This window comes from Calliphora vicina, chromosome 1 (genome assembly GCF_958450345.1).
Source record: "Calliphora vicina chromosome 1, idCalVici1.1, whole genome shotgun sequence".
Taxonomy (NCBI): domain Eukaryota; kingdom Metazoa; phylum Arthropoda; class Insecta; order Diptera; family Calliphoridae; genus Calliphora; species Calliphora vicina.
Window position 1 is genome coordinate 170,524,149 of NC_088780.1, and position 12,292 is coordinate 170,536,440.

The following is a 12,292-nucleotide window of genomic DNA, read 5'->3' on the forward strand; positions in this document are numbered from 1 at the left end:
GTTCGAATAAATTATCTTAGGGCCATTATTACAACTTGCCGTTATAGTTAAAGTTACATTTAAGGGTACATTTTTCTATTGCTTAAAGTTAAGAACATAAAACTTAAATTACATTCGTTCTGAATAACCGAATTTTTCTACTTGGCTTGAGATGAGTGAAAAAATTCGTTCAACCGTAATGCTTCTTTGTCAACTGACTATCTGTTGATAGAACCGAAAAAATATATGGATAAAATAGAATAATTCAATTAGAACTAGTTTGGCCATCGCAGCGATTCTGAATATTGCAACTTTAAGAAGAAAAAAATTTAAATTTAAAAAAAAAAATTTTTTTAAAAAATTTTGTTTTTCACTAATAATTTTAAAAAACTTGAAAAAAAACAATTTAGAAAATTTTTTTTTTAAATTTTAAAAAACAATTTTGATTTTTTTTTTTTAATTTTGTATACCTAAAAATATTTAAAATTTGTATTTTAAAGTACAATTTGGTGAAAGGTATATAAGATTCGGCACGGTGTATGTTTGAAACGCCCAAAAATAATAGTCTAACACCAAGGACGAAGTCTATTGAAAGTAGCTGAAATCGGTAGGGTATATCGGTAGGTGTAGGGTATTAAATGGTTGGGCTTGACCGACCATTTTTTCCTACTTGTTTTAATACATGTCATTGAACAATTTGACAGAAATGGTTAAACTGTACATTTTATAAGGACTCAGAGCTTTTTCTTGTGATAAATTGGACTAAGCGCTTTTGCTCATCACTACAAAACAACAACAAAAAGTGAGGTAACTCCAATTTTTTTCTGTGTAATCAATGTATTTTTACACAGAAAATTTATGGTACATTACTGCATTAAAATCTCAATTTCTAAAAAAAGTGGACTTAGATTTATTCAGTTAATTTAAAATTATTCGATTAACCGAATAATATTTATTTTATTTTAAATTGAAATACAACCACGAATTTTGTGTACAAAAACATAAAAAAACAAACAAAAAGGTATGTTCTGCAAATCACATTTTATAAAAGTGGTTTGAAATCACATAAATGGTGTTCTGAGCACATAATTTTGTGATTTTAAAACGTTCAACAAAGTCACTAATGTTTTCAAATCACTTGGTTATTTCTGCGGCTATTGAATGGAAAATATTAAAATAAATTATTTAAATAAATTAAACAATATGTCCTTTATTAATTTTCTTATAGAATTACTTGTTTTATTAAAAAAACACCTACAATTTAATAAAAATCTAGAGACACCTTTTCTGCTGTAATAAGTTTATTTGCTTTTGTGGTTTCAGGTTTGTTTTCAGTTGTCAGCTGTTTATGATTTTCGAAAATACATGGAAGCTTGCCGGACTAAAATTTGTTAATGTTTGTCTAAAATATGTTCAATATCTTTAAATTAATTATAGAATTCGTCATAAAATTTATAATATTTGTTAGATTATATTATAAGTTATCAATATGCGTTAAGTTTTTTGCGCAAATTGGAAAAAAAATGCAACAAAGTTGAAGCAAGTGGTAACCAAGTTTTTGCAAAATTTTTATAAAATGTAGTTCCATTCTTTTTAATTCCATTAAAGATATAACAGAAGCTCCAGGCATTTTTTTATTTTCACTTTAATATTTCTACAAAATTATTAGCAAAACAAAACATTTAAAATAAACGAATCAGCTGTTTTCTTGTGCTTTCGAAAATTTAAAATCACACCGAAAAATATAATAACAGTGTGATTTACAGAACAGGCACAAATCACATGTGTGATTTTAAAACGGTATGTGATTTGAAATCACGTGGATTACAGAACATACCTGAAAGTATAACAATTCAACCAAAAAATAATAGCAAATATTGTATTTGAAATCCTTTTTGTATACACTTTTGAGTTTTTTTAGGATTTTAGTGAGATCTTCTGAAATAATCTTTTATAAAAAGAATATAATTTAATTTTTTTCCTTTTAAACGATTTTTTCTTTAGATTTCATAAAACTCTTTCGCTGGTTGTAGATGTTGGAGAAATAGAAAACATGATGAAGAATATTCAATATCTCAATTTTTTCAGTTTTTTCTAAGCATATCATTGGTGTCCTTTTTGGATTGTTTTAGATATTGAAGTACTGTACATTTAAATGCAAACAAAGTTTTAAATAAATTAAATTTAATTAAATATGGTGCCTATTATGAACTAAATTCGATTTTCGTAGTAGTCGAAATAGCTGATCAAACGAATTGTCATTTGGTATTATGTAGGGATGCCAATCCAAATCCCGAAAATTCCGGGATTTTTCGGGATCGGGATTTCCCGAATCCCGGGATTTGTGAAAAACAATCCCGCGATTTTTCGGGATTAACAAATCCCGAAAATTACGAGATTTTTTAATATTTTAGGATGAAACCTAGAAAGCTACTTTTATACCCACCATCAATATGTAGTTTTGGTCTTCTATGGGGACTTGAATTACCTCAGTAAAAAAATTATATGTGCAAAATTTCTTTTTGTCCTCAGAACTGAAAACTAGTGATAATTTAATTTTGACTGTGATCAATTTTTTTGTTTTTTTGTACACTCTCTTTGTTATGTACTTACATGATCTTTGGACTTTATTTGTGATACCGTTATCTGAGATTACCACTTTAAGTTAAAATTTTAATAGAAAATAATTATATGTGCATAGTCAATCATTCTCGTTCTTTAGCTTAAAGAGTAAATATATCAATTCTTAATTTGTGTTTGATATATATAATTTTATATCGACGGTGAGTATTATTTTTTTATTAAAATCTGAAGTTATCTGTTATCTACAATTTTTTTACGTTCAAAATGCCACGTGGTTGTGAACTTTCCGATGAGGAGCGTGGAAAAATTGAAGGCATGAGACATGCAGGTATGCGAATATGTGACATTGCAGCTGCAACAAATCGTCATCGCAATACGATCTCAAATTTTTTAAAAGACCCAAGAAACTACGGCTTCATAAAGCGCAGTGGACGAATCCCTACCGTGAACCAAAGGACAAAGAGACGTATTCGACATTTAGCTGCCGAAGAAAATATGAGCTGCCGTCAAATAAAAGTGGAATTAGATTTAAATGTCACGAGACAGCGTATCCAGCAACTAATAAAGGCAGATTTAGGTCTTCGGTATGAAAATAAGATTCCAAAACCAAGACTTACCCAACGTTATAAAAATGCCCGGATTGCATTTGTTGAAAAATATAAATTTTGGGAGGAGGAATTTGAAAATGTAATATTTAGCGACGAGAAAAAGTTTAATTTGGACGGACCTGATGGTCTCCATAAGTATTGGAGAGATCTGCGTCATCCTCGAAAAATGTGCTACAATCGAAACCACGGTGGTGGGAGTCTAATGGTTTGGGCTGCATTCGGAGCTCTTGGAAAGTCCCAAATATGCTTTGTACCAACAAGAATGAACTCAGAGAAATACGTTGAATTGTTGGAAACAATTTAATTGATTTTGCAGCTGAATTATACGGTGATAATTGGACTTTTCAACAGGACAACGCTCCAATACATGTCGCTCGACACACAAAAAGTTTTTTTGAAAGCCATAATATACCATTATTGGATTGGCCAGCACTAAGTCCAGACTTAAACCCAATAGAGGATCTATGGGGGATACTTTCCGCTAAAATATTTTCAAAATCAAAACAGTACATGACACTAAAGGAGTTAAAAGAATCAATAATGACAGAGTGGGAAAAAATTGATGTATCAACGTTAAAAAATCTGGCCAATTCCATGCCACGCAGGTTACAGCAGGTCATCATAAATAAAGGAAACACAATATGTTATTAATATCATAATTTAAATTTTTTAGAATAATAATTAATAATAGATTTTGTTTTTGCACATATAATTATTTACTATGGAGTAATAAGAAAAAAGTATTTTTTGTTCATGAATTATGAAGTTGAAAGATTTTTTTTTTTAGTTTTTTTAAGTGTATATATATACAAAATAAAATTTAAAATAAACATTAAAAAAAAGTTTGTTTTCTTAGCAGTAGCGCAGAATAATACCATGCACATATAATTTTTTTACTGAGGTAGTATTTATGAATGAATGATATTTATGTTAATATCATTATATATAAATTATTTATTGACAATAAAATATTTTCTGATATAGAGGTTATATTATTATGGACTGGTCTTCACAAGATTTGGTAGAAAGATTAATTTTCATATACAACTTGTCCCGAAAAATCCCGGGATCCCGGGATGTAACGTGCATAAATCGCTTAAAAATGTTGCTCTATACACAATATTCAACATAGTTAACTTTAATATAGACATAAAGCACATGACCTAATTTCATGGTGATCATATCCCCCATATAAGGCCCACTTCCGAAAATCACTCAAAAATATAAATTATTGAAATTTTAAAAGAAAAATGTTTTTGCTCTTTTACTTAGTGTAGGGTATTATATGGCCGATCATACTTTCTTACTTGTTTTAATTTTATTTGCAGTGTCGAAAACAAAATTGTGTTCGTTGAAAAATTCGATGCACAACGAAATTTTCGACAGCGATGCCAACTTATAATACGAATTTTACATTCGATAGTCGATATTCGATAGCCAACGAATATCGTTTGTCGAATGCAACTCATAATAAGGGCCTATGTCAGTTGTTATTCTCATTAAACATTTTTCTTGGATGTTCGAAAAATATATAATTTTAATTTGAAATTTATAATTGAATTGAATTGGAAAAATAAATACAAAAAAATATGTTAAAGTGCAAAAAAAAAGGAATTTCGGTTAATCGAAACAAATTAATCGGTTTATTTGTTATTTAAAAATCGCCAACCGATTAACGATTCCCTATTATGTTGTAAATAAATCCCCATGTGATGATCAAAAAATTCTGAAATTTGTTTAACAAAATTTTCAAAAAATTGAAATTGGAGTTTTGAAACTGCCGTTAAAAAATATTTTTTTTTTGGTTGTACCTGCGAATAGGTTAACTGTATCCTATGAAGATAAAAACTCATATACAAGTAAATATGGATATATTTTAAGTAAGAATAAACTTTTGTTTAATATTTCTCAAAATATGTTAATTTTGTTCCTACATTTCTTGTTCTGGTGGCCTGAGACACGTTAATGGCCTGGCGATTTTTTAATAACTTTAAAATTTTTTAACCAATTTGTGTCTTTTATATCTCATTAGAACGATAATTACGTACAAATTTCGATTATTTTAAATTATATTGCAAAAGTAATTACTTAATAGCTAAATTTTTTAAAAAAACTGAAAAAAATGCATTTTTCCCCTTGTAAATGCACCTTACCCTTTTTACGAAAGGTCATTACGAAAGTTTTCAGGGGGTACCGTGTCAACATTTCAAAAAATTTAATTCTAAGGGACACTCTAGTGTTCATATATTGGGGTGTTCATATTATCGCGAGAGTACTGTACTATCCAATCGGTCTAATTGGTGTCTAGTTGGTTCACTTGACATGAAATCCCCCATATGTATAAACAGTGTTGCCATTTTAGAAATGAAGAAAAGCGTCAAGTGTATAGTGTATAGTAAAAACGGGTAAAAAGGGTATAAAAATTACGAAAAAGGGGGTAAGAGCATTATAAGAAGAAAACTAAAATTTGAAAACGTATCTTTTCGCTTTGCAAATAACACATTCAAAACGGGTAAAAAGTGTAAAATTGAATGCCAAAACAGGGATAAAAAGCAAAAAACTTCAAATATATAAAGCAGGTTAAAATTATTATTAATTTTATTATTAATTAGTTTAACTTAAAATAAAATAACAATACAAACAAATCAAAATATGGATAACTTTTTATAGAAAAACAATTCCATTTTTAAATACATCGGTGTTGGCAGATTTTTGCACTCGTAATCGAAATAAATAGATGAAATCATGGGCCGATATTTCCCATTTGCAATATCAAACAAACCTTATCAACAGAGAGTATTTGTGAACTATTTCAGGCAGCTAGCTCTTTTCGTTTGGGCCATATGTTATGTTATATCAATGTTAATTGCCGATCTAATCTCTTTTAAATGACAAAATACACTTGTGGTCTATGAATTACTTTACAAAGTGATCTGTGTACTTACTGATTGGGCCTCGAATATATTGCCTACAGACTCAACTTCCAAATAAAACAATTTTAGAAAAATCAGTTTCCAAAATATTGCGCCATTTGCTTGCAGACCAGTCGGCATCTGACGAACTGCAAACCAGTACCAACCACTATGTATTTTTGTTAATAGTGGCATTTTCCTTCGACTTCGGGCAGCCAACTAAAACAGGAATTATCGAAAAACACAACAGAACTTAATTTAATATTAAATATACATACATACATATGTACAATAAATATTAAATATTCGACTTCATTAATTAAATTTTAAAAAATTAATTGAATAATCTGCTCAATGTTGTTTCATGTCAGTTTTTTCTTCCAAAAAATATTACCTCAACATTCGTTCAAACGTTTTCCGTTTCATTTTATAAAATGAGCCAAGCCACTAAAACAATTTTAATTATGATTTTCCAGTAATATTTAAATGTAAAAACTTTGTAATAAAAGCAAGTTTATAGTTTTTTTTTTTTATTTATTTATTTTAATAATTATAACCGTTTTCCAAACAATCCTTTTCTCAATGTGTATTTTTGTTTATTATTTAAACCTAAAAACGTAAAGCACTCTTTCAGCAAATGCATGTATTTTTAAACATTGTTAAAACTAAAATCGATTTTCATATTTGGATTTTGTGGCTTATCAAGTTATTGCACTAATCGCTTCATTTATTAATTCATATATGCAAAAATATGCCATTGTTAATTTTTAAATTTCAGAATTTTATTTTTGATTATAAATATCTAATAAATACAATATAGCACAAAATTATAATTTTATTTATTTATTTATTAATTTTTTTAATTTTCCATTATAAGTATAATACATAATAAATACAATAATTCATACATAGCAAGTACATACATATATACATATGTAGTTAATATAATTAATTAATTAATAATTTAACAAATACATTAGAATCAAACTTAAAAGACAACAAATTGGGAATAATTGTATACATATGTATGTAGGTACATTTGTACATACATATACTATGTATATGTATGTGTGTACTTATGTACGCGTACATGCATATATAGTACATATCTAAAACTAATTGCAAATATATATGTATATATTTTTAAGTTTATCAAAGTAACTGTAATTAGAGATATTTCAATTTTAAAATTTGAAACTGTAACAATTTAACACCAAAATAAACAATGTTGTTTCTTGTCTTATTAATTTACATATTTGATTTGATTTAATTTAATTTAGTTTTTATTTAACTATTTATTTTAAAATAATATTCGTTTCTATTAATTATTCTAGTTTTAATTTCATATTGGCATTTATTAATTTTAATTAATTTAAGAAGCAAACAATCGATCGATCAGTTCAGTCATTATTTTTTTTTTTTATTTTTTTACAATACCATTAATGTTTTTATGGGACTAAAGGCAAATTTAACTATTTATTTCTTCATATACATGTTTATGTGCTAGATTTTCATTGGATGAGTATTATTTTGTCATTTGGTATCTAAAACAAACTCAGTTGTAAAATCTTTCAAACTATGGCAGTTTTTCCCAATTAAAATAATATTTTTTAAATGTTTAAATTAATTTGTATGTGTATTTTCTGCAAATTTAACTTTCAACATACATACATGTCTCATTTGCTCTAAAGTTTTCTTCGTATAATATTTTTAGCTTTGCTAAAGCTTTTGGGCAGAATCCCTTTCATAATAAATTTTTTGGGGAAATCAGAATATTTCAGACAGAAATGAAATGTTTGAATAAATGACATAGCAAAGCTATATACATACATATCGCTCATTTGCTGCAACAACATCATAACTCAAAATCCGGGTGTTTTGAACTGAGTAATACAAAATATGCGCCGTTCTTTAGTCTTTCATATACACAGAAAAAAGTTTCAACTTAAATATTATGATTTGATTTCATTGATTTCAATTCATAACATATGCGCGAAATTGACACATTTTTTTAACAGGATGCTATGCTTTAATGTTTATGAATGTTTTATCATGTTTAATGATATTTTTAAAATTTTAGATATTGTTGATTCATCTTGAAATATTGGCCAATATATGGCTATTATGCAAACATTTTTGAAGTAATTCAAAGTTTGGGAACAAAAAAGTCATGTTCGATTAATAACATCATGTTCGATTTATTACAAAATTCATTCCAATTATGAATTTATTTTTTCTGTGTAGTTTTAACAGTTTAAAAAAAAGTCAATTATTTTGTGTATGAGAGTGTTATTTTGTTGTAAACGAAATGAAATGAAAATTCATGTTTTCTCGTATATTTGACAAGTAAAAATTTGGGTTAAATACAGATTAGAAAGATAATAGTATCTACTATTTAAATCAGGTTTTATTTCAGAAATCGCATGATTTGTTGAAAATTTATTTAAGAAAAAGTAAAATGTCATAAAACATTCAAAGTAATTTTTCTCGAAACGACTTTTTTTTAATTATGACGTTGTTGCAGGAAATAAGCGATTGATAGTACCTTTATCTCCATTAACACGAAGCCTGGTTATGGGCTAACTAATAGTTATACTGTCGGTTAAAAATATTAACTGTCAGTTTAACTATTAGTTAATACATAACCAGACTTCCTGTTACTGGGGGTTAGTATGTAAGGAATAATAACACTCTGCTACAAAATTACACAGAACTTGAAAAGTCACCTAGTGGAGGTTGTAGGCCTAGGTGAGGACATACTAAAACCGTTTTCAAAGATTTTGAAACACCCTCAAAATTTTTAGTTATTTTGAAAAAACTGTTTTAGGGTAGGTCGTAGTACTTTAGTACCTCTAACTCACACATTTTTAGACCGATTTCAATATTTTAAACAATTATAGTTAGGTAAAGAATTAAGCTTTCATAAAATGTATGTATAACATCTATATTCCTAGAAAGTTTTTAAGTTTTTAAAAATAGTTTGGCTTTCTTTTTTATTTTTTCCTAATTTTTCAAATTCAACAATAGTTATTTTAATTTTTGTCTATGAAACCCTATTTTTTTATATAGACAAAAACGAAATATTATTTGTTAAAATCGGTTTATACTTGCAAAAGTTATTAAACTTTTTCAAAAAAGTTCCACAAAATTTACCTTGTAAATTGAAAATTGTAGAACAATTTTTTTGATAGTTTTTTGTTTTTTTTATTCATATGGGCTGGGGGCGAAAATACTAAAAAAAGGTGTTAATGAAAAGTTGAATAACTTTTACAATTTTCATCCGATTTGAATTATTAAAATAATGGTTTGTTAAGAACTAAATTTCCTTAATACATTGGTATAAATTTGTATAAGCTTCCGTATCAAAATAAGCAATGAAAAGCGATTAAAATCAAAACTGTTGATAAATTTTGTTTTTCTTTTAGATATTCTCAACAAAAACAAACTAACAAATGTATCAAAAGATGCACGTCATTTTAAAGCGTAATCAGTTTTCTTTTTAACCCCGTTAAAAAATTTAAAGTCGGACAGAGACAGAGTTACAAATCGATAAATCGACACAATTTCTAATGTACTCAGCAAGACCTATAACCTACGCTAGGTCGTTTTCCAAGTTTTTTCCATCGTATGATGAACTAAAGAATATGTAAAAAGGCTTCCGATGATTTGTACTAAGCTACCAGTGAAATGCAAACTATCTTATCAACCAACAATAAATGTCAGTGAATTCATCTAATAAAATGTAAAACAGGGAAGAAAAATCACGTTGTTGAATAACAAAAATTTAATAAGAGATATTTTGTTAAGTTTTTACCTTCACAACCCGTTTGGGTATCTTGCTACACTATTTATACTAAATTTACGCATTTTTAGCTACATTTTTGTGTAGAAAATATTAAATTGTTTACATAATGTTTGTATGTAAACAACTAGGTAAACACTGAACAATTTTAGTTTTTGCAGTAAGAAAATGCTAATAACAAGAATAACAAAAATTCGATAAAATTGTTTATCGATTTCCGGCAAGAATTCTTCTCTTTATCCTCTTCCATTTTAGTTTTACATAGATACAAAAGCTCAAAATAAGACCCATCCAAAGCAAATCATAACTATTAAATTTTAAAGTGTAAGGACAGAATATTCTAGCACAGTATCTAAAACTTTTGTCATGATAATTTTAGCCAATTTAGTCAAACTTTGAATTTTAAAGTACTAGTTGTGAAAAGAACCAAGATACATGCTAATCTTTTTTGTATGTTTAAAATATTTTCATTACGATTCATCAATATGTTTCTATACTAGTTTGAGTTTTTCCAACATTTTTATTTTTTAATTTTTATTCAAAAATTTATATGAAATTCTTTTTAAACTAAAAAACCGTAAACTGCTATTATAAAGATTTATAGCTGACATTGTCCAAATCTAATGGCAGAATATTCCGATCCGCACTTCTCATGCTCACTCTCTAATATTTATATTATGAGTTTTAAATTAAATGTAAGTAAGACGTTTTAAAAACGTTGTAGACAAACAATCTAATATATATATAGTTCGTATGTATGTGGATAATTTCAAAGAACATGGACATCTTGCAACTCTAAGCAAATTGATTAAAATGGAAGGGAAGTTTTGTGTTGACTAAAATATGTTGGCCTCTAACATTAAAGAAAATAGAGACAACATTTTAAAATGATTCTAAATCAGCGAAATGCAAACTCACACCACTACAGTTTTTAGATATTGTAGTTGTATGAGTTGAGAATTATTCTCTGGCAAAAACAAAAACAAATAGCTGAAATAATGAAATAAACAAGCATAAAAGCGTAACACAACCTGCTTCTATCAATGCTCATGCGAGACTGACTGTTTTTATACAATGTGTGTGCTTGCGTACATGTGAAAATAAAAACAAGAGAGCTCATTTGAGAGCTCATTGCATTTCGCTGTTCTAAATACACGATTTATATGTATTCAAATCTATTTATTTAAACACATAGGGAAGAAAAGAACTAGGCTTGAGTTATGGTTTTTGCCAGTTTTTTCGTAAACATCAAATACAAGGCGAATTTATACAAAGTGGAGTCAGTCAAACAGCTTATTACTTATTTTTTCACTTTTTGGTTCTAGTAGCTGTCAAAGCTGGTTTTTATATATAAATAGGTGGTTCTGGACAAAAAATGTCGAGTAAAAAATATCTACGAACTGTCACTTTTAACACTCTCTTGCTCTCTCGTTACAAGTTTTTAAAAGTAAACGAACGGAATCCCGTAACTTCCAGTGACAATTTGTACAAATTATCAAGTACGCGAACACTACTAATATCTAGTATATATTCTAAAGGCCTTATTATACCCTTCACCTTCGTGAGAAGGGTATATATAAGTTTGTCATTCCGTTTGTAATTTCTATATTTTTCATTTCCGACCCTATAAAGTATATATATTCTGGATCCTTATAGATAGCGGAGTCGATTAAGCCATGTCCGTCTGTCTGTCTGTCCGTCTGTCTGTCTGTCTGTTGAAATCAGTTTTCTGAAGACCCCAGATATCTTCGGGATCCAAATCTTCAATAATTCTGTCAGACATGCTTTCGAGAATTTTGCTATTTAAAATCAGCAAAATCGGTCCACAAATGGCTGAGATATGAGGAAAAAACCAAGACAACCTCGATTTTTGACCTATTGTTTTACCTATATCTGGATTACTAAGACATTAATATAGACAATATGGATATCTAATGATAGATATTTCAAAGACATTTGCAACGACGTATATAAGACCATAGAAAGTTGGACCTACAATGGGTCAAAATCGGGAAACAAATTTTGAACCAGATTTTTTTTTTTTTTTAAAAAATTAAAAAACAAGAAAAAAATTTTTTAAAAATTTAAAAAAAAAAAATTTTAAAATTTAAAAAAAAAAAAAATTTTAATTTAAAAAAAAAAAAAATTTAAATAACAAACAAAAAAAATTTTTTTTTTCCAAAAAATTCAAAAAACAACTGTAAAAAAAATTAAATTTTGTTTACCTAAAAATATTTAAAATTTTGAAGTATAATTTGGTGAAGGGTATTTAAGATTCGGCACAGCCGAATATAGCACTATTACTTGTTCATAATCAATTTTTAAATTTATTACAGGTTAATAAAACAAATTTTGTTTTATAAACCTTTTATAAAATTAAAAATTGATTATGAATAAGGGGGTAAGAT

At 27.5% G+C, this 12,292-nt stretch overlaps 1 protein-coding gene across 1 annotated transcript in view; it reads left to right on the forward strand.

Annotated features, from left to right (window-relative positions):
- Positions 1-8,722: 8,722 nt before the first annotated feature.
- The window catches only part of LOC135948770 (uncharacterized), a 96,556-nt gene continuing 92,986 nt past the window's right edge, over positions 8,723-12,292 (forward strand). Inside the window, exon 1 of the mRNA XM_065498209.1 lies at positions 8,723-8,756. The gene's annotated coding sequence lies outside the window, so the exon portion shown is untranslated. The remainder of the gene's footprint in view (positions 8,757-12,292) is intronic.